Source organism: Schistocerca serialis, chromosome 9 (assembly GCF_023864345.2).
Source record: "Schistocerca serialis cubense isolate TAMUIC-IGC-003099 chromosome 9, iqSchSeri2.2, whole genome shotgun sequence".
In the NCBI taxonomy this organism is placed as follows: domain Eukaryota; kingdom Metazoa; phylum Arthropoda; class Insecta; order Orthoptera; family Acrididae; genus Schistocerca; species Schistocerca serialis.
This window is the reverse complement of record NC_064646.1, coordinates 219,515,041-219,539,240: the sequence shown is the minus strand read 5'-3', so window position 1 is coordinate 219,539,240 and position 24,200 is coordinate 219,515,041. Positions and strand designations below refer to the sequence as shown.

The 24,200-nt window shown below is 44.2% G+C and overlaps 1 protein-coding gene and 1 non-coding gene across 2 annotated transcripts in view; both read right to left on the bottom strand.

Annotated features, from left to right (window-relative positions):
• The window catches only part of LOC126419500 (uncharacterized), a 701,445-nt gene that overhangs the window by 43,431 nt on the left and 633,814 nt on the right, over window positions 1-24,200 (bottom strand). The window lies entirely within an intron of this gene.
• Window positions 3,037-3,109, bottom strand: Trnat-agu (transfer RNA threonine (anticodon AGU)). The gene has a single exon. It is a non-coding gene; the product is annotated as a tRNA-Thr (tRNA).

The following is a 24,200-nucleotide window of genomic DNA, read 5'->3' as shown; positions in this document are numbered from 1 at the left end:
AAAAACAGCCGTATGTATCACTGTGGCGTCAGATACTCCTTGCTACGAGGAAAGGCGATGCGATTCGCTGGTGCGGTTCTCTACAGTTTCTGTTTAGACAGTTCCCGCGTGTTCTGGTGAAAACTCTAACACCTTCCCAACAACACAGTTTTCAATACAGTTTTCCTTCAGACACAAGACGTTGTCTAAGACAGCGTCACAGTGGTTACAAATGCTACGCAATGTCAATCCCCAAGTTTGCGACTGAATAACAGCGAACAGAACACCACCGTTTACTTCCGTGATCCGTATTCTTAGACTTGAACTAACATTTCGTAACACTGTGCACTGCAGCATGGATTTCGGGTTGCTTTCACTGCAGTCGATCTCACATGATTGTTCCACTTCATGTCATTCTGTTACGATTTCTAAAAGCGTTCCACTACACTGAATCAAGTACACGTCGTTCCTTTGTTTTCTGCTAGTCGATAACCTTGTGGTTCTTGTGAAGGGCCGCAGGCGGTGAATTAGACTTAAGAATACCATGTTTCTGGTATACGACTCAACTGTAACTGAATTTCGCGAAGAACCTACAATCGCTCCAAAACTTTTCATTTTCTGAATATACTATTGCCAGTGGAAAAATGCTCCTATTGGAGTACAAAAAAGGCGAATATTCTTCTGTTTAGAAGACTCTGAGACAGAAGTGCGGTAACAGCCACCTCATTCTACCTTCTTCAGCAATTTCAAAAATTTTCCCAAAACTTTTGGCGTGCCCTGTTTTAACATGCACCTCACCTCAAACTTCTACAAGCTCCCTTACTCTAACCTACTCATATTCAGTAGTCCTTCGCGCACTCATTCAGCTCAGCTCATTGTCTTATATCTGTATGTCTACTGTCACTGTCCCTCTTGCATTCACTTATTACTAATACTTCATTCCTTCCTTCATGCTGCTATCTCTTCTCACTGTCACTATCTCTCTCTTCCTTGTTGTCACTGTCATATAGTGTCCATCCGCAAGATCACAGACTCGCCCTCTGCCCCTCGCAATGTGTCCTCCTCCTTTTCCTTGTACTATTCTACCACTGTCAACAATGTTCCACTGCCACTGTGTCCCTCTCTTTCTGTCACTCTGCCACTGTCTCCTTGGCTGTTTCCATAATACAATTACTGTTTACTATCTGCCAGTATTTACTGCTCCGTCACTGTCTTCTCCTCTCCCAGCATAAAAAAGCATTAACATGTTCGTATGCCAAAATGTTTGAGAACTTTTTAGAGATGCTGAGCGGGTAGAATGAGGCAGCACGTATCCCTCTTTTCAATCAGTCATTTAACTAAACAGGAACACACACGCAATTTTTGTGTTCCGAGAGGAGCATTTTTCCGCTGGTTCTCTTCTTTTTCTCTGTTGCAGCAGAGCATGTAACTCATATGAAAAGAAATTCATTGGTCAGTAAAATCTAGACTGTTTACTTATGTGAAACTGAAGTAACGCATAACTAATTTTATGCATCAGACCCGATTTTACGTGCATTTTTCATTTACTTCAGTACTTCATGGGGTTCCCAGATGATAACGGAGACACTTTACATAATGTTTACGTGCCACGTCACTTTATAAACTACGTTTTAGGCTCTCGCCGGATTTTATGTGTACAAGTAGGTAGCTTCGAATCTCTGTATTTCGGAAACGGATGAAGATACCAAAAAATTTTGAAGGTTGTTCGAGATTGGGATCTTAGGAATATATTGCAAAAATTACAGCCATTTTCTGTGCATAGCAGTCTTGGAATATACATAGTACAAAAAGACATTTTTGGAGGGTTTCCTAGATACCGCCCATGAACTAATGGTGGCCGCATGAGTTCCACAAAGCCCACTGTAGATGACACCAAATGCAAAAAGAACAACTAACTTTTCCATTTGTCTCAGCAGGAGGAAGTGTGTAATATCCATACTTTCATCATGTACTGTAGCGTAGCGCCACTAACACCATTCGCTGTTGGGTATCCAAACGGCTCTAAGCCCAAGGGCTGTACGAAACACCTGTCCCTACCTTTTATCATCATTCAGAACCCAAGGTATGAGCATCAGAAAACATCATTTCTATGCGCGGCGTTTTGGAACGTATCAGGTACGCATGCGTACCTGTTGGATAATCATTTCAAAGGTTTTATTGTTGGTATTTAATTCACAAGATCGATTTAGAAATTATAAAATTCGGTATTCAGACGTGGCCGTGGTAATCCAATTCAATCGAAAACACTGAAGTATACAATTACGCCAATTACTGTGTGAACCTAGCATGAAAGCCAAACGCACAGTCATTCATCTCTAAAAGTTTTTTGATGTCTCCTAGACTTCGACATGACTGAGAATCGGCTATAATCAGTTGGAGGTGGGGAAACGAAATGGGATTTGCTTAAGGATTCGTCTCGGTTATTCCTTTCTGTGGTTAGGGGAAACTGAAATGGCCATAATGGGATATGAACCTCGCTCTACCCGAAAATGAGTCTATTGTCTCAGCTATTGCACCTATCACTCTTCTCAACTGCACAAATTCTAGATACAAAGGAATTAATTAAATTAGCTGCCAGTGAACATTAATTAAATCAGTGGAGAAAGTTAAAAATTTCTGCCGGACCGAAATTCGAACATGGGTCTCCTGCTTTCTAGGCAGACGCACTGACTACTGCGCCATTTGGACACAGCCGTCATCGCAACTGAACAAAATAACCTAGCACGCCTCCCCTCAGACCCAAATTTTCAACTTATCCACACAAAACTGATGTAGTTCCCCTTCCCCATTATCTTCATTACTCCTGGCAAATCGCCGATTCCCTTACGAGTTCGAGGGTGCTGAGTATTGGCAATGAAGTGATCACTGGCCGTCCTTGCCTTTTGGCTTAAATCATGTAAGTGGCGTCTATTCTTTAAGACATGTCCGCCGGAACAGACATCCTATTGAAGCTGCAGCGGCTATAAATTAAGACACAAAAGATTTACATTAGCTGGCAGTGAGTACTGATTAAATCAAGGACTAAAGTTGAAAATTTGTGCCACACCTGGAATCGAACCAGGGTCTCGCGCTTACTAGGCAGATGCGCTGACCACTGCGCCATCCGGACTCAGTTGTCACCGTAACTACACGGACTATCCTAGTACGCCTCCCGTCAGACCCAAATTCTCAACTTCCCCACACACTACGGATGTAGCAGTGCCTCTTGCCCATTATCCTCATTACACGCTGCAATTCGCCGATTACCGTAAGAGTTCGAGCGTGGCGTGCATCTGCACTGAAGGGATCAACAGGCCGTCCTTACCTCAATTTTTATATATAAACAGATTCTGCTCAGCTGATTACGAACCTTGGAAAACTCATGTCATTCCGGTGCAGGGTAAACGTATTCTTTTAGTTTTTAAAGATAATTGTCAGGAACTGCAAATAAAGATATAGAAGGAGAAGTGAGTTTGTTGGTATCTGATGGGAACGATATCGAAAAAAATTCTTAATGAAATGGAGTTCAGTTGAATTCCACTTTCTGACCTTCAAACGGAAGCGAGAAAATGACCAAAAATAACAGAGGAGCTGTGCAGGGTTCTTAAGCCGCATTATACGGTCATTTAGAAGATCGCATGTTCAGAGGATATAAATTTTAGGTGCATGCGCTGATGCGAAGTACTGGCTGCCGCGGGATGTTTATGCGATAGGCACGCGAGAGGGTGAGGGCGGAGTGGGGAGGGGAGGGGGGGGAGGGGAGAAGAGGCTGACTGCGAAATATTCGCCGGGCGGGGACGCAGCAGCGGGTCGCGGGGTTTAACGAACCGGCTGGCCACGCGTCGCACCGACCGACTAGTCCCGCTTTTCTTCCTCATTGCTCGGCGGCAGGGAGACGACCAGTCTTATATTTCATTATGTGTGTCAGCGGTCGTAAGTGGCAATAAATCTTGGCCGAGGTGACGTCCGCGGCAGTACGCCGGTATCCCGACAGTCGCAGAGACGCCGCCACAGCTTCTCGTATTTTCACTGCCGCAACTACGTATCTCGTATTTCGCAGTTCTCCATCTTTTTTTCCCGCCGGCTTAGAATACGCCAAATGGCAACGATGGCCGCAATTACCTGGGTAAGTTTGTTTTTAAGCCGCAAGCAGCATGTAGCACGCTGCCGTTATTAAGTCCCAGTGTTCGGAATGAGACATACGGTGGCGTTAGGTAAGCTAGAGAAATCAATCAATATCTCTGTCCGTCCCTCTCTCCCCCCCCCCCCCCTCTCTCTCTCTCTCTCTCTCTCTCCCAGATGATGCTCAGAGCGAAGCTTTCCGAGTTTAGACAGATTGGAGACTGGTCTATAGATGATTTAGACCAATTAAGAAAGAAAAACACCGCCCGTACAGGCCAGAAGGCCCAACGATACCGACCGGCAGCCGTGTCATCCTCAGCCCTTAGGCCTTACCATATGCGGATACGGAGGGGCACGTGGTTAGCACACCGCTCTCCCGGCCGTCGTCAGTTTTCGTGATCAGAGTCTCTACTTCTCACTCAAGCAGCTCCTCAATTGGTCACACAAGGGCTGAGTGCACCCCGATTGCCAACAGCACTCAGCAGAGTTGGACGGTGACCCATCCATGCGCTAGCTAAGCCCAACAGCGCTTAATTTCGGTGATCTGAAGGGAAATCATATCGCAGAAGGAAAATATCAATAACACGTTCATACAAAAGAAATCATTCGCCCACTCTGCATAAGCTTATCTGTTTCGGCAGCTTTCATTCAGATGAGCTGCTAAGAATTACACTCCTGGAAATGGAAAAAAGAACACATTGACACCGGTGTGTCAGACCCACCATACTTGCTCCGGACACTGCGAGAGGGCTGTACAAGCAATGATCACACGCACGGCACAGCGGACACACCAGGAACCGCGGTGTTGGCCGTCGAATGGTGCTAGCTGCGCAGCATATGTGCATCGCCGCCGTCAGTGTCAGCCAGTTTGCCGTGGCATACGGAGCTCCATCGCAGTCTTTAACACTGGTAGCATGCTGCGACAGCGTGGACGTGAACCGTATGTGCAGTTGACGGACTTTGAGCGAGGGCGTATAGTGGGCATGCGGGAGGCCGGGTGGACGTACCGCCGAATTGCTCAACACGTGGGGCGTGAGGTCTCCACAGTACATCGATGTTGTCGCCAGTGGTCGGCGGAAGGTGCACGTGCCCGTCGACCTGGGACCGGACCGCAGCGACGCACGGATGCACGCCAAGACCGTAGGATCCTACGCAGTGCCGTAGGGGACCGCACCGCCACTTCCCAGCAAATTAGGGACACTGTTGCTCCTGGGGTATCGGCGAGGACCATTCGCAACTGTCTCCATGAAGCTGGGCTTCGGTCCCGCACACCGTTAGGCCGTCTTCCGCTCACGCCCCAACATCGTGCAGCCCGCCTCCAGTGGTGTCGCGACAGGCGTGAATGGAGGGACGAATGGAGACGTGTCGTCTTCAGCGATGAGAGTCGCTTCTGCCTTGGTGCCAATGATGGTCGTATGCGTGTTTGGCGCCGTGCAGGTGAGCGCCACAATCAGGACTGCATACGACCGAGGCACACAGGGCCAACACCCGGCATCATGGTGTGGGGAGCGATCTCCTATACTGGCCGTACACCACTGGTGATCGTCGAGGGGACACTGAATAGTGCACGGTACATCCAAACCATCATCGAACCCATCGTTCTACCATTCCTAGACCGGCAAGGGAACTTGCTGTTCCATCAGGACAATGCACGTCCGCATGTATCCCGTGCCACCCAACGTGCTCTAGAAGGTGTAAGTCAACTACCCTGGCCAGCAAGATCTCCGGATCTGTCCCCCATTGAGCATGTTTGGGACTGGATGAAGCGTCGTCTCACGCGGTCTGCACGTCCAGCACGAACGCTGGTCCAACTGAGGCGCCAGGTGCAAATGGCATGGCAAGCCGTTCCACAGGACTACATCCAGCATCTCTACGATCGTCTCCATGGGAGAATAGCAGCCTGCATTGCTGCGAAAGGTGGATATACACTGTACTAGTGCCGACATTGTGCATGCTCTGTTGCCTGTGTCTATGTGCCTGTGGTTCTGTCAGTGTGATCATGTGATGTATCTGACCCCAGGAATGTGTCAATAAAGTTTCCCCTTCCTGGGACAATGAATTCACGGTGTTCTTATTTCAATTTCCAGGAGTGTACTTCGGAGAGAGTAAGACTGCACGATGGAAGAAAAATATATTCTAGTTATTCACGAAACGACACACCAGAAAGCACGGACAATGTCTCCGTGTGTCCCAGGGCAAGCAGCAGCATCGTTCTTCGAAGTTACACCAATTGTGGGAATCATTTGGTCAAAACACCATAGAGATTAAAGCAAATCTAACACTATTTCCTCCAGCTACAGGACTGTGGATGGTCTCATCTATCTTAGGCTTACTATAGGTGAATAGGTGAAAGTTTCCATCATATCGCGATTAATGTTAAGCGACCATGGGAACACAGTTGCATGAAATCCGTGATGAGCTGCGAAGGCAATATCCATCGAGGGTTGTAATATCCTGTGTAGTCATCCCAATTGCTATGTTCTAAACCATTAATGCCTAGAAGATCATTGATCACAATAGTCATAAAAAGTGTGTGTGCGTGTGTGTGTGTGTGTGTGTGTGTGTGTGTGTGTGTGTGTGTGACGACTCGTGTACGTAAGGGGAATTAGAACAGTTATGAAATCTCTATCACCTTGCCGTCCGACAGCGCCGATCTCCTTCAAGTTAGGCCACCCAACTGACAACGCTCTTTCAGGTAAACGGCTTTGAACTATGGGATCAGTGCGGAACCTGCATCTGATCGCAGAGATAAAATGAAGTACGCCATCCATCACCGATCAATCGCCATTACAGCGACTGTCAGAAACAACACGAGTGAATAATTACGGTAGTGATCTAAGCTGAACGGGATACACATATACTTCAAAAACTTAACTTACTTTAAAGTGACTTACAGGTAAGAGTCTCAAGTTAAGTATAAAGTTTGTTTTAAGTATTCACTGAAACAAATTCTCTCGCAAATATCTTCGAAAGTTAATCTTTCTTCAAACAGCAGCTTACCTCACAAAAAACATGAAACTGGTCTACATTTCTTAAGCGATAAGTATTTTCGTATCAGGACCCACAGCGACATATTTATTAAAAGATAATTCCACGTTACCCGTGAGTGTTATACAGCCACCTGTCATTTAAATCACATAAGTTCCTTTCGGCACTGCCATTTTCAAGAGCTACTCCTGTCGCCGTAAAATATGTCCACACAGGGTGCCGTTGTAAAATTAAGGCGATAACAATAGCACCTGAAAAGGATACCGCACCGAAATCAAATGATCGACTGAATAAATTACAGCAGTTGCATAACAGCAAAGGGGTGAATTGGATTTTTTAAAATGAATTTAATATTTAAGAAGAAACCCTTGCTTCTCTTCTTGGGTTCAATAACACTGAAACGCAAGAAGCGAGTGACAGATGTACTTCCTCGCTTTATAACGACGCTATTCATACATCGAAACGAAAAATTTGTGAACACCTTTTGCGTCGGTTCTACAACAATTTTATTGTTTCGCTACAGACCTGCACACTCGTCTACCCAGATGTTAAAAAAAAACGTACCGTACAAAGCAGATTACGGAGCAACTGTTCCTTACATCGACGTTGCGGTTTACGTTTTTTAATATGCTTGTCTCATTTTGTATTTGATTATTATGACGACTGATTTTGTTATTTATTTCTCTTTTTGTTTTGTACATTTATAACACACAAATTTCTAGCTATGGCTATCGTGTATACATGGAAGAGAGAAAGTAAATCTAACACCCCATACCCGAGGAGGGAAGTAAAGTGCAACTCCGGTTTTCAAGTTAAAAGAAGCACCACAGGGGCAGTCCAGCAGGCAGTCAAAACATCTGCAGCGTCTCCGCTGGCAGTAGCACAACGATGGTCAGAAAGAAACCGGACGGCCATACACAATACTCACCTAATTATGAGATACGTTTCTGCACGAAAACTACGCTCGTCACTTTTCATTATAGAAATTCCCAAGACACGAGTAAGTAAACATCGCATTGTTCCCAGTTTGGATCTCTTCGTAGAATATCCAACAGAGAATGACGCGACTATGCTACTGAACTAGGAAATTAGTGAGACAAGGGATGATAGCGGGAGGAAGAGAGGTAGTAATTAGTATAATCGTGTCGAAGTTACTGGACACTGCTCTTGAATTAAATGCCGTAACTGACATTTTACGTGTAACAAATCGTTGCAAATTAATTACAAAAATATTCCATCAATAAGGATACCGATTCCGTGAATTTTCCGATCTCACATGTGGGTATTTTAGTTATTTCAACGCCAATTAGCTCTCTATCTATTTCAAATGGCGTTCAGCTCTACAAGTATTACACAGCATATCAGAACGAAGATAACGACTCCAGCATTCCACCATTCAGCTCTGTGATGCTTGGAAGCGCTACAATTATTTAAATGCTATTATACTACATTATGGTGAAATAAGTGTATTTTAGAGGATAGTATTAATCTCTACTGATAGTTGTCTAGCATTCAAAGTGTAAGAAACAGTTGCAAATCCGTGACCAGAAATCATATAATTCATCTCTAATAATTCAAATGTGAATGAAAACTGGGCGAGTTCCAACAGAAACGTTCCTTTCGTCCATCCTCGGACCTTCTATGGTGTCACGCGAAGTCCCCAGTGGCGGCCACCACCTTACTCAGACACTCCTAGCTCTCTTCGGGGCACGAGACAAACCACGGGACGTATTTCTGAAACAACTGTACTGTTACTTTTTAGCGCCTGTCGAAATAAGGGTTGTCAGCCCCGCTACGACCTGGATGAGATTAATATTATAAGTCCGCAGGCTTTCGTGACCGTTGCCATTGCAAGTAAAATCTTTCACGATGTTAGCCTGCGTGACGTCACACAATAATTTCTTCTACACGATAGACGTTTTTACCTCTCTGCTAGGATCTGCTTCGGTATCTTCTCGTGTTCAAGTAACACTGATCACCAGAATATCCAGAGGGGTAGAAACGCCGATCGCGTACCAGAAATTAATGAATAACGTGACGCTGTCTAACATCATGGAAGAATTTATCTTCAGGGTTATTATTGTCACTACTTCTGTACCAAGCTAGCTATTTTCAGAAAGATTCTAAAATTTAACCATTGAATTGGAATATGTAAACCGCAAGTCATTCATACACCGTCCTCAGCCGGTTCCTAACAATTTCTGCCGATTACCTTCAGCAAATACGAAAACTGGATAAAATCAAAGTTAATAGGAACAGACGTCATGCATAGACATCATAGTTCAAGGTTCCTATCGGCTGCGTAGCTGAATGGTTGAGCCTGATGGGTTTCCTGATTGGTTTTTCCGCTCCTTCTTCGGTCTCATGGGTGCAACAAGAAAACAGATGTATAAAGAACTTGTGACGCCCAACTTCCGAGCCGGCCGGTGTGGCCAAGCGGTCTAGGTGCTTCAGTCTGGAACCGCGCGACCGCTACGGTCGCAGGTTCGAATCCTGCCTCGGGCATGGATGTGTGTGATGTCCTTAGGTTAGTTAGGCTTAAGTAGTTCTAAGTTCTAGGGGACTGATGACCTCATATGTTAAGTCCCATAGTGCTCAGAGCCATTTGAACCATTTTTGAGCCAACTTCCGAGTGCCCAAGGAACGTACGGAAATATTATGAACCCTGTGCCTAAACCTGCCGGTGGACAGAGCCCGCAAGACTATCGACCGCTCACTTAGTTCAACGCTCACTATAAGCTTTTTACAGCAGCCTACGCGCCCGACTGTACTCCACAATCAAGGGTGCAATACATACCGATCAAGCGTGCCCTGGTGGGAAGGCGAACGATCACATGGCACTGGGGTCGTATAGGGGGGCGATCCCACTGATGTCGGCCAACAAACTCCATGGTTGCAATGGATTTCGACGATGCATTCGATCACGTCGATCATGGCTTTCAGCTTGCGGTCATGGAACGCTTGCACCTCCTCTGCCTGTTCGGAGTAGATATAGTCCTGCGATTCATTCACGGAGCAACATTCAAGGGTAATGGTCAACGTAACTCGATCGGAACCCATTTATATTGCACGTTCCGTGCGGCAAGTATGCGCCTTGTTAACCGTTTTGCTTGCAGCAGTCCTCAAGCGTGATAACACTGATGTCGGCCAGCAACCTCCATGGTTGCAATGGATTTCGACGATGCATTCCATCATGTCGATCATGGTTTTCAGCTTGTGGTCATGGAAGGCATGCACCTCCTCTGCGTGTTCGGGGTAGATACAGTCCTGCGCTTGATTCACGGAGCAACATTCGAGGGTAATGGTCAACGGATCTCGATCGGAACCCATTTATATTGAACGTTCCGTGCGGCAAGTATGCGCCTTGTTCACCGTTTTACTTGCAGCAGTCCTCAAGCCAGCCCTGAAGGGTCTTCGCCGACGCATGGATGGCGAGGTTCAGATGTTGCACATATGCCGACGAAGGCGTATTCCTGGCCACGTCAGGGGATGACATACAGGTGGCGCTGCGATGGCTTCAACAGTACGGTACAGTGGAGGGCAGTATCATCGATCTGCGGAAGATGAAGTAAATGGATGTGGGCAAGGGGCTGCCCCTGGGAACGGCAGTGCCCATTACAAAAGCAGCCTCGCTCAAATGTATAGGGGTGCCACTTCATGGCCATATTCATTGCACTGTGTCAGTCACATACTGTCGACTGTTACAACAGATATGTGCACTGGTGCGACCCCACACGCTACGAACGATGGATATGTTCCAGCGATCACAATACATTAATGTATACTTACCTCTAAAATTAAACCATTTCGCCCATGTGCTACCTGTGCCCACTACGACGGCTACAATGCTACAAGTTGCATTAAGACATTTCATGAGTGCTGACCTTGTGTTTAAAACTCGTTAAATACCCTGACATTGCCTCACACTAGGAGGTGTAGGTTTTTTTTTCTAAAATTGTAATCGTTTGTTTGTACGTACATATACAACTCATCTACGTTTCCGTCCAATTCGGATAATTCCTCCGTGGTACGCCTTTTTTCTGCTTTTTTTTGTTTTTGTCTTAGAGCGTATTTGTTTCCACTTTATATACCCTTGAGAATGCAAATTTGGATTAAAACTGTCTGAGTTCCAATAATTCGTTTACGCACAATAAGATACCGCTTCCCTAAAAACTGCTTCTTTAGTGTTTGTTTAACTCTCAGAAAGAAAAGACATCAACCTTCAGCGAGAGCCAATATGTTTTCACGGCAGCTATCACACAGGGGCGGCCGATCTGCCAGGTACGGGTTCCGCGGCCAGGCGGTCCGCACAAAATATTGCGACCATTACCTCAACGGCGGTAATAACGCACGGCACGCCCAGGCGCACGGCCTGCCTTACATATGGACCCGTTCGGGAACGCGCCCAGAGCCCACTTTCTTTATCCTGGCCACACTTTTAATACCTTCGCCGCATAAATTCCACTTCGACCCCACAAGCGGGCGAAACTGGTCCGTAATAAACACGAAAATTAATGTTAAAAGGCCAGGCAGTCTTAATGCACCGGTATAACAAAAATTCTCAAGGAAGATGTGTTTACTTATAAGAAGTGGCGTCGTCTGTGGCACCCCGTTTAAATTATCAGCTGAATGGGAATAACAGCTATGTTAAATACGAACATACATCGTCTTATTCTTCATTCCCACACACAAATAGTTCCTGGAACAATTTTTCAACTTCACGATCACGAAGTCGTCGTCGTCATCATCGTTGTTGTTGTTGTTGTTTCTGTTGCGGCCTTTAGTAGGAAGATTGATTTGACACAGCTCTCGATGCTAGTCTGTGCTGAGAAACCTTCTTCATTCTGCGGTTTTGGGTGGAGGTACAAAATAAAATATTTTTCCACATAGCTAAATTTTTAGTTGAAAATATTTCGGCCCACTATCCGAAGCGACATCGGCTTACATGAGGCAAATATAATAATACTTGTAATACACTACATACATGAACTTCAGCTTCTTTGCTGGCAGGTTGGCTTATTTCGTAGCCTTCATCTTTACATTTACAGTCCTTGAAAAGTATGAATTAATGAAACAAGTAAAGATGGTTTAACTATCCGTTACAAAAAGAGAAGTGTGTTCTCCGTTCCAGCTCCATACGTTCCTCAGTCAAAAACCACTGGACATCTATATCACAGCAGATTCATTACACTTCAGATTTTAATTTTTTGAACAATTAACGCCCACGTCTCGCGTGAAATACTGGAGAATTCTCTATTGTCCACTTTTTGCTCACAAATTGGAAAGCTTCACTTTCACATTTGATATGAGGCACCGAAATCTGAAGTAATCGCAGTGTGTGAAAGCCATGAATAACGCCGATCTCAAGAATATAAATGAATGAATACCTCTGTCATGACTACTTGACGATACGTTCACAAACATCAACAAAATTATCAGCTGCATTGCCCAAAAATGCAAAAAAGCACGATCACTTAATAAAACTTGGCATGTAGTTGAAAGATTTCTTGATGAGTTTAGGGTGTGATACTAGGAAGGTCGGACCTATATGAAATTAGTCTTTCCGATCAAGTTGCGTCCTACCAATGTCTTGTCATTAATTCAGGGCCAGTGCCTTTACAATCCTGGCACAATAGGGCGACGTTCCGCAAAGTGCAACTATCTGGATATCTTTCAACTTATGTACATCACACAAAATAAACAAGGTGAACTGCAACAAATACCAGATTCCTTTAAAATTCGCAAAAACTGAGAAGAAAGAACAACAGAGAGAGAAAAAGACGAGTAAAGTAGTTAAAACGTGTACTAGAATCACGTTGTGAATGCTGCAAGTCTTATTTCTGTGCTTGCTCCCACGTGTACAGGAATCTTGCACAACGATGCTGAGACTTGTCATTGTGGTGTTTATGGACTTAATGACAAATGACAGGAAATCTACCACTACTTCAAGAGGCAAGCTATTAGTTTCTTAGAGAAACTGATGTGACGGCGGAGTTTAGTTCTTTGCAGAGAGAGGTCATACGATAATATATTGGTTTATCGGTAACTTGTCCAGGAATTTTGATTTACTATGCAAACTTCCTTTCATACATTCATGTCCAGAGGAACAGGAACTGCGGCGAGTACAACCGTTATGAAGTACATTAAATGTACTCGCAATTGCGAATATGGACAACCATCAGCTGGCAAGACAACAGTGAAAATCTGTGACAGACCGGGACTTTTGCTATCCGTGCACGACTTACGGCCACACTCAAACATCCAAATGTCGTCAACAACGCGTCTACAACCTGTACTCGTCCATCCATTACTTATATTCCCGTACAGGTGGGACATTTTACTTGAAAGTCACTTGCCCGGTGTCGGCGGATGAGTACGATATTGCAGTGCCTGTGTTATTCTGCATTAGATGCACAGTTCCTTTGGACATGCATGCATTAACGTAATATAGTTGAAGTTTCTCTACACTAGCCTTAATTTGCCTTTTGGTATCTATGAAAAAGAAAACCTTTCTGTATTTGTAAAATATCAAGTAACACAAACCATTAGATACAGTATTCTAACTTCATTGTAAGTGCTCACCGCGCGGGTAGCCGCGTGGTCTATGACGTCTTGTCACGGCCCGGGCGGCTCCCCCCGTCGGAGGTTCGAGCCCTCACTCGGGCATTGGTGTGTGTGTGTGTGTGTGTGTTGTTCTTAGCGTAAGGTAGTTTAAGTTCGTTTAAGCAGATGGGAGACTTGTTGTAGTACGGCTTTTACCGCGGTACTCTTGAAAGTACATTGGAATGTACACGCTGCAGGCGAAATGCGACGTGCACATGGACGGTTGTCCCGCAGCATTGAGGGTGGAAGAAGACAGAGACGCCGGCAGACAGGTACAACGATCCCAGGACCTGACCTTCGTCTCGACCGGGCGATGGCGCTCTGGCCACTTGAACCACAAGTCTTTCCTTATTTAGACCCGTTCTCCTACGAAGCTACGACGACAAAATGCCACTAGCCGGACATATCAAAACAGTTTTCTTTTCGTTCGAATACAGTCTTTACACGTAAGGACATGGTAAAAATTTTGTAATATGAATCATTGTGATATGGCAGCACTGAGCTCCTCAAGAACCTGTTCCAGAATCGCAAACTTCAAATATCTCAAAAAATGATAGGAATTCGAAAATAGTCTGGCAATCTCTTTGCAACCAGATGACCAGCCAGTCTTCTAATCATGGAAAAGCGCCGGGTGACATACGAATTTTCAGCATACAAGTGACCATCACATAAATCACTCATTCTGATTACTAAATGATCTAAATTACGAAAGTACATCTGTGATATGTAACTTTATATTCAGTGCTGCGTTCAGAATAATTTAAGCTATATTTTATAAAATTTAATACAAGTAACTCTGCCGAAAGGGAGCCAAAACCTCTCACCAATTTTTTCCGAAGGCAGGAAAGATCAAACTAACCAGTTTCAAAATTAAAGGAGCTGAGCTTATAATGTACGATTTTTTTTTTTAATTTTATACATCTATAAGAGTCGAGGGGCATGAAATGGAAGCATTAGTTGGGAAGGGAGTGAGACAGGGGTGCAGCCTATCCCCGATGTTATTCAATCTGTATATTGAGCAAGCAGTAAAGGAAACAAAAGAAAAATTCGGAGTAGGAATTAAAATCCGTGGAGAAGAAATAAAAACTTTGAGGTTCGCCGATGGCATTGTAATTCTGTCAGAGACAGCAAACGACCTGGAAGAGCAGTTGAACGGAATGGACAGTGTCTTGAAAGGAGGATATAAGATGAACATCAACAAAAGCAAAACGATGATAATCGTATGCAGTCGAATTAAGTCGAGTGATGCTGAAGGAATTAGATTAGGAAATGAGACACTTAAGATAGTAGATGAGTTTTGCTATTTGGGGAGCAAAATAATGAGCAAACTAATGATGGTCGAAGTAGAGAGGATATAAAATGTAGACTGGCAATGAGAAGGAAAGCGTTTCAGAAGAAGAGAAATTTGTTAACATCGAGCATAGATTCAAGTGTCGGGAAGTCGTTTCTGAAAGTATTTGTATGCAGTGTAGCCATGTATGGAAGTGACACATGGACGATAAATAGTTTGGACAAGAAGAGAATAGAAGCTTTCGAAATGTGGTGCTATAGAAGAATGCTGAAGATTAGATGGGTAGATCACATAACTAATGAGAAGGTAACAGAATTGGGGAGAAGAGAGATTTGTGGCACAACTTGACTAGAAGAAGGGATCGGTTGGTAGGATATGTTCTGAGGCATCAAGGGATCACCAATTTCGTAATAGAGGGCAGTGTGGAGGGTAAAAATCGTAGAGGAAGACCAAGAGATGAATACACTAAGCAGATCCAGAAGGATGTGGGTTGCATCAGGTACTGGGAGATGATGAAAGTTGCACAGGAAGAGTGGCACGGAGAGCTGCATTAAAACAGTCTCTGGACTGAAGACCACAACAACATCTATTGACAGCATAATTGTTTTAACGTAACTGGTGTAATGAGTAAGCCATTGCCCAGTTGAAGAAGCTATCGCAGCATTCTCTTGTGGTGAAACGAACCGAAAATATCAGGACGCATGGCTCCTCTTTCCACGCCAAATTAATGCCTATCGTCGTCGCTCTCCGCTCAGAAACTAAGTGTAACAACAGAAATGTTACACTGAATGTTCGAGAAAGAAGCACAAAACAAAGATGCGTAAGCTCTTTTGAACCATGTGAAACAGGTCAATGAGCCTCAGGATCGATGAATCGATACAAAACGGTAAACTTCCATGCTGTAGTTTGTTGGCTTCACGATGATAAATTCGGTCACATACAGTGTATAATTAAGATAACATAAAGCAAACATGAAGCGATGTGGACTGAAATTTCTACAGATTAAGATTTACAACTGAAAACAAAGGAAATCTTGAGAGAATAAATAAAGAGTACGGCGTATTGCTGCTTGATAATGGTGGCAGTAGCCAGTTCCGTTTTCATTTTTCCTTGTTAATTTCTTCCATAATAAAGTCGCTTGTTATTCCAGCTGGTGTCGGACGCCTTTTAGACTGAACGAAAGGAAGATTAAGTAATAAAAAAAACCGTCGTTATATTTATGAGTCAAGGGAAGCCAATCTGTAGAACAGCCAGAGCAGCGAGCGTGTTTGAGCTACTGGTAGTGGGTGCAAGCGAACGTGATGGACGACATCAGTAATGGCAGAACCAGCATTCACAGCTCCGCGGCGCTCCCGTAATGACATACGACCGCAGGCCTTTTTGTTCACAGTACAAATGTTTACACTGCTCCGCTGCAATGTAAGCGCCGCGCTTTAATTGAAACCGGTGCGAGGTCTAACTGTAACGACGGTTACAAAACGACTGCGGCGACCGAATATTTCAAGGCGAGCGGTTCAATTACGCAAGGACTGCACGCACAATTCATCTGCAGCCTTGCAGGCCAGGATCGTTAGCAGAAGGTAAGCTTCCGTGTCCACAAGTGCCCCTGTCACCAAATACGGTTCTATTACCACCTTCCCAATCAGTCGAGAAGCTCAGTCACATGGCACCGTTTTTATGAAATGGAGTATGCCTACAGTTCCGCTTTCACTTACGATTCGGTAATGGCAGTTGCGCACATTCAGGTGGAGCTAATCTCGTACGTCGTCAGTTTTCGTCGCGTAATTACCGCCTCAAATTCGCTCGGATCGCTTTACTTCAAAATTCGAATAATATTTTGACAACATATTTAACAGTTAAAAAATTACGGAATGCTTAGTGGATGATCAAATATGTGCAGAAGAATGTTCACTTAGCAGAGAGATGGAAAAAGAACATAATGCTAAAGAGTCAAGTAAAATTCATAAAGCTGAAAAAGAAATATAATGCAACTGCAACACATCATTATATTAGACTCTAGGTGTAAGATGTGTTAAGAATGCTGGAACGAAAATGTCCACTAACGAACGACTGTGTATTTCTCTTAATCATTAGTGGCATTCGTTTCCTGCAAGACAGCATGACTACTTAGCCCCATTTAACCAACTTTCTGACACCACAGATACGTATAGAAAAGCTTCTCGAATCTCAGTTTTGGACTCCAGCCTTATAAGCGCATTTCTTTACGCTGCGAGAAATCAACTACGGACGGTCTTAAGACTCCAGATACCGTAATAACTCCTTATAACAAAAGGACGGAAGAGGTCATTAACGTTGGAGAACGCGTCTGGACTGAAGAAGGACGGAGAATAAAGTCGACACTGTCATTTCTCATTGGAACCGTCCCAGCGTTTGTCTCGTGCTATTCAAGGAAGCCACATAAAAGCTGAATCTGGATGTCAGGATAAGGATTCGAACTGGTTTCCTACTGAATACAAGCCCAGTGTCTTAACCACTGCGCCAACTGGCTCATTGCCACCTGATGAAATATCTCTGAATTGGCTCAAGAAAACTTCGACCCAGGCAAGTATAGATTCTTTTGGTTGAAATACAGAACCAAATGAACTTTCTGCCTTGTTAACAACGCTCTGCTTGTCGCTGATTGCCCATAGAATACTGTCTTTCTAGTCCGCAGCTCGTGGTCGTGTGGTAGCGTTCTCGCTTCCCGCGCCCGGGTTCCCGGGTTCGATTCCCGGCGGGGTCAGGGATTTTCTCTGCCTCGCGATGACTGGGTGTTGTGTGATGTCCTTAGGTTAGTTAGGTTCAAGTAGTTCTAAGTTCTAGGGGACTGATGACCATAGATGTTAAGTCCCATAGTGCTCAGAGCCATTCTTTTTAACTGTCTTTCCACGCTCTATCGCTTGAATGCAACCAGGTAATAATGATATCCAGTTGCTATTAACTGCAACCTGGTAATAATGATATCAATTCGAATAACACCTATGTCCCTCACTGAAATAACTTCATCCATCTACCCGGCACATGCTAAGTCTCGTACCGGAAAGGTTCTACGTGTTCAGTGAGCTGTAATTGTAGATACATGATGATACACAAATTACCCTCCGTCACGCACCATGAAGTGGCTTTCGGGGCAGAGATACACGAGTAGATGCAGTTACTTTCATCTGTTTATCGTGCCATAGTCAGCAGGTGACCTGTAGCTAAGTAACTACGGAGCATATATTTAAGATTGGTGTACAAATCTTTACCTCTCCCGCCGGAGTTTTGAGTCCTCACTCGGGCATGGGTGGGTCGGTTGTTCTTCGCGTAAGTTAGTGTAAGTTAGTTTAAGTAGTGTGTAAATTTATGGACGGATGACCTCAGTAGTTTGGTCCTTTAGGTATCTACACACATTTGAACAGAGAAAATTGGTAAGTTTGTCCCTCGCTTAATACTTCCCGAGAATTGACGGTTCTCATTCCGCTTTTATCGAAAGTGTAGATACGGTCGAACTCCATAACCTGGCGATCAGAATAACAGCAGTGGAATGTTTCCAGTACTTCTGGCACCAGTTGAGAATTGACGTTTGCGGCTGATGGTGACTCGGTTCACTTGCTACAGCATTACGACCTTCTATTGTGACTGTCGTCGCCACGTTACTGTCAAAGAACTCTGGAGAATACTAAAGGAATGTGACACCAAAGAGCGAATCACAGTTGACTGTTTCTCACTTAAAAATAATTTAATTGTGTTCACTCAACTGCATATATTCAAACATCAGTTTCAACTTTTCACAAACTACTAATAATTCATTGTCTTATGTAAGTCTGTAGGCTTTCATGACCGTTGTCACTGAAGTTAAAATCTTTCAGGTCGTGTCATATTTCTTCAGACAATCGCCATTTCGGCCCCTTCTATGGGTGTGATCTTCTTCAGGATCTCGTGGTGGCCACTGTAGATTGAGCCCACTCTACAGTGGAGACCACGAGCTCCTGAAGAGGATCCCAGTAGAGGGGTCGGAACATCCATTACTTGAAGAAAACGACGCGGCCTAACAATCCAGAAGATTTTAACTTCACTTCATTGTCTTGTCTAAATAATATTCAAATTCTGAAGTAGAGAGACAAGGACGAAGTTAAGACGGTGTACCTGGGCAACGAAAACTCATGGCACGGAAGATTACCAGCGCCTGGAGACGTTTAGCTGCCCTTACCAAGGCAAACGTGAATGTTAAACTATCAGACGTACTTCATTACACGAAAACGGTACGGTGTGCTTCTGACAACTCAACTGATTATACACGGCCCTATCAACATCAAAACAGATCTTAGCCCAGCTGGACAAGGATGGATGAAGCAACGGATTACTGGCGTGTTGAATGAACCATCTCCGTGTTGCCTGCACGGTATCAGCGGTTGGTGGAAGTTGTTTACTACTACGGTAATTCGGACCCCGCTCCTGCTCAAAAAATGTTTAAATGTGTGTGAAATCTTATGGGACTTAACTGCTAAGGTCATCAGTCCCTAAGCTTACACACTACTATAACCTAAATTATCCTAAGGACAAACATACATAATTATGCCCGAGGGAGGACTCGAACCTCCGCCGGGAGCAGCCGCACAGTCCGCTCCTGATGAATACGAGGTTATGGTCCTGATCAATGGACCACCTCATTCGGAGACTGGTAGCCCTCGTGACGGCTCCGCTGAGGACAGTGGTGGGTCGTCGGTGAGCGCCGGCCCCGCCCAGGACGACGGCTAGGTGTCGCCCGGCACGCCCGCGTTTCCGCCGCCGTCACCGCGCTGGGTGGAGCCCATTGTAACAGCCCTCTACATGCCAGCTCACGCAACTAACTAGTGGTTCAAATGGCTCTGAGCACTATGGGACTTACCTTCTGAGGTCATCAGTCCCCTAGAACTTAGAACTACTTAAACCTTCCAGACAGAAGCGCCTAGAACCGCTCGGCCACTCCGGCCGGCAACTAACTAGTGATCGAGTGCTGTGGCAACGACCTTCTCTCTAATCGATGGACCACTCGGGTAGGGTTTAACGTCGCCATTGACGTCAGTGGGAATACAGTACTGAGCTCGTGACTTGTAACCATGCTGTCCATGTCAGATGGCGATTTGGAAACTCCAACTGTTCATGAGATAGAAGATAAATTAAACAATATCTGTCCATCACATTAATTTTCACCCATGATGTGTTTCGAGAACTTGCACGTTCAGCCGGCCGAAGTGGCCGAGCGGTTCTAGGAGCTACAGTCTGGAACAGCGCGACCGCTACAGTCGCAGGTTCGAATCCTGCCTCGGGCATGGATGTGTGTGATGTCCTTAGGTTAGTTAGGTTTCAATAGTTCTAAGTTCTAGGGGATTGATGACCTTAGCAGTTGAGTCCCATAGTGCTCAGAGCCATTTGAACCATTTTTTTGCACGTTCATCACAAGCTGAATCAGAAAATAAATCCACTGACGACCCTGAAGATGAGGGTGTTATGGTTTCGAAACTCACCGTCGAAGAAAACAAAGCGATGGCACGGATAGCTGTTCTGTGTATTAAAGACAAATGACGTCATCAAACTTCAAACTGTCACCGAAGGAATCCCAGCATTTGCATGTAGCCAACCGGCGAACTATCGAAAATTTGAACCTGGTGGGAGGAACCAGGATTTGAAACCCTTCAGAAGAAAACCTATGACTATGTTCATAATTCAACTTCGCTAGGATCATCGAAGTAAAAGCTGCGGTGTTTATGCGCCCAGAACCTTGCTGGCGTTTGCACAGAAGATTTACTTCGCCGGCAATTTTAGTTCCCTCAAAGTGCAAATAGCACACAAAAATGTAGTAACACGGGCTGCTTCTAATTTATTTTTTCAGCTCATGAGATGCACATAAGAGCAGCGCTGGCTACAACATGGTTAGAACCTCAACGCCTCATGTCTAGGGAAGCACAACCATGTTATTTCTAATAGTACGACAATCTGATAGAATCCGAAAATCCTTTCACGTGCGCAGACGTGGATTTTTGTTTGAGTCTGGGCGAGTGTGTGTCAAAATGTTTAAATGTGTGTGAATTCCTAAGAGACCAAACTGCTGAGATCATCGGTCCCTAGACTTACACACTATTTAAACTAACTTATGCTAAGAACACACACAATCACCCAAGCCCAAGGGAGGAGTCGAACCTCTGGCGGGAGGGGCCGCGCAATCAGTGACATGGCGCCTCTTAACCGCGCGATCACTCCACGCGGCCGAGTGCGTCATTTTAAAGACTGTGCACATGCATAGCTGTCAGAAGACACAGATTAACTGGCGGAGACATGTTAGAAGACACAGATTAACTGGCGGAGACAAGCAGCAAGTCTTTAGTGAAGCAGACCAACTTGGCGAAGTTGAATTGAAGTCAACACCTTCCAAATGTTCCTGTAGAAATTTTGAGTTTGCTGTTTTAGTCTGTCTTTTGACGAACAGACTTTGAACTGTATTCATGTTTGGCAGTGTGGCGAGTGTAGACGGAAACTGCTACGATCCAGCTGGAAGTTGGAAATACTTCTAGAGGAGCAACAAATATTTAAAATCGTATACCCTACACAAAATTTTATTCTAAAAAGTACGTCAATGACTACTTAACATTGTTTACCTGCAAACGGAGTGCACTTAACATAGGTTACCATTGTCTTGCTACTATTTATTTGCTGGGCGAATTAAAAAAACAATACTGTGAAACTTACCAAACATACATATTTATAAGGGTCTGAATTTCTTTAGTTTATGATATCAAGATTTGTATTATCAACTTCTACAGTAATTAAGTACAACAATTTCAAAAAATTTATCTATGATTCAGCCCAACATAAAATTAATTTTACTTGTTACAGACCCTAAGCAAATTTAAATGTGACCCTTAACACTTCTACCAACAGAATGTCACGTAAATCCACGTATAGTATGGTAAGAGACACAATACGATTTGCTTATGTATACAATTATTTACACTTAACCGATTAGTAACAACTTATGAAGCACATTTGCACTGAGGAACATCGACACGTTCTTTATCCGAGTCGTAGTCGTCCACCTCACCCTCGGATTTGTACAGATCGTTCCTGAAAAGCATTTTCCTGGCACGAACACTGCACACGTACTGCCACTGTCAGGCAGTTTTTCGGACTTAATAATGTTTTACATGCACACCTCCTGACAAATTTGTCATTAGTGAGAGTCTGAATTTAGAGATAGTGCGGCAATTTCCCCCTTTATCGTGGAACTATTAACTAATATGAATAAAGCACGTCACGTGCAATAACTGTTTCTCATCGACTATCTCTTACCACTGTTTACAGCCGATATCTTCAGTTACTGACAAGCGGATCAAAGCGAGGATAGCGATCCTTATTCAGACTGATTTCATAGGTGAAGCAGTAAACAGTACTAATACGGGTCTGCCAAGAAAAGTTTCCGTTAAATATGGGGGGCAGTACACAGCGTAATTAGTCTCGCGCGCCGCACAGCGCTTAAAGGCCGGTTGCCACCAGAGAGCGACAACGGCAAGTGTTTACCGCAGAGCCGCGGAGTCATGCAGAAATGGCATTCCCACCTGAAAGCGGCTGACACTAGCGGTAGTGAGTGGCGGGCCGCCACTGAGGTATGGGTGAGCAGTGACTTTAACTGTACCACGAAGCTACACTAAAGAAAGACGAAGTAGGGAGAAAACGTACGAATTTTTTTATTTTCTATATGATATATTCTTTCATATTTTTCATTATTCTTGTTTCCTTCTTTGACCGTTAACAGATTTTATTCATCATCGTTCACGGTTTTTCTTTAGCTCATTATTTGATCCCAGAGAAATACTAGCTAAACAGCCTCGTAACACGATTTACTATTGCAACTGACAGCACCTAAATGTAGTTTGTATAGTGATGATACAGTAAGGATTTGTTTATAACTGTCCGCAGCTAGTGGTCGTGCGGTAGCGTTCTCGCTTCCCGCGCCCGGGTTCGATTCCCGGCGGGATCAGGGATTTTCTCTGCCTCGTGATGACTGGTTGTTGTGTGATGTCCTTAGGTTAGTTAGGTTTGAGTAGTTCTAAGTTCTAGGGGACTGATGACCATAGATGTTAAGTCCCATAGTGCTCAGAGCCATTTGAACCATTTTTTTGTTTGTTTATAACTGAAAATGTCTGAGAGTTGATCCTTCGTATCTGCTATATTAAGATCATTTATTTTAAACAGTCTGAAGGTGTAGGTAGGAGGAGGAGGTGGGTAGTGTTTAACGTCCCGTCGGCAACGAGGTCATTGGAGACGGAGCGGAAGCTCGGGTTAGGGAAGGATTGGGAAGGAAATCGGCCGTGCTCTTTCAAAGGAACCATCCCGGCATTTGCCTGAAACGATTTAGGGAAATCACGGAAAACCTAAATCAGGATGGCCGGAGACGGGATTGAACCGTCGTCCTCCCGAATGCGAGGGTGTAGGTATTGAAATAGTGGATGAAGTAGTATCATAGTACTACTCCATCTCTAAAGTGCCATTAACGTAATCATAGTTCATAGGCAAAATGGACACAAAGCCAACACCCATCATAGCGATACAAGTTTCGATGCCAACCAATGCCACAGTTGATGAAGAAATTGAAAGAATGTATCATGAGATAAGAGAAATTATTCAGACTGTGAAGAAGACAAAAATTTAAAATATGATGAGGTACTAGAACTTGGTAGTAGGAAGCGGAAAAAAAGAGAAAATAGTAAGAGGAAATGGGTTCAGGGGAAGGAATGAAAGGGGAAACCACCTGGTAGAGTTTTGCACGGAGCATAATTTAATCATCGCTAACATAGTGCTTAAGAGTCAATAAAGAAGGCCGTATACGTGGAATATACCGTGGGCCACTTCAGGGTTTCACACTGAATACGTAATGGTGAACTGAGACAAAGATGCAGATGGAGACTGATGATAATTTATTGGTTATAAACTGTTGACTGTAACTAAAGAGACATAAAAAGTTATCATATTAAGGAGATGCAACCCGGAGGCTGTCGATAATCTCAACGACTAACTGAAACAGAGGAAGGTATACGCAACAAAATTAATGGGTACCTTTGAGAGAAAAAGTTATGAGGGCAGCAGAGGATAAAAATGGGGAAAAGTTACAATAGAAATCTTTGCATAATACATGATACATTGAGTTTAAATGACAACTATGGATAACACAAAAATGCAATAAATGAAGTAGACAGTTTGG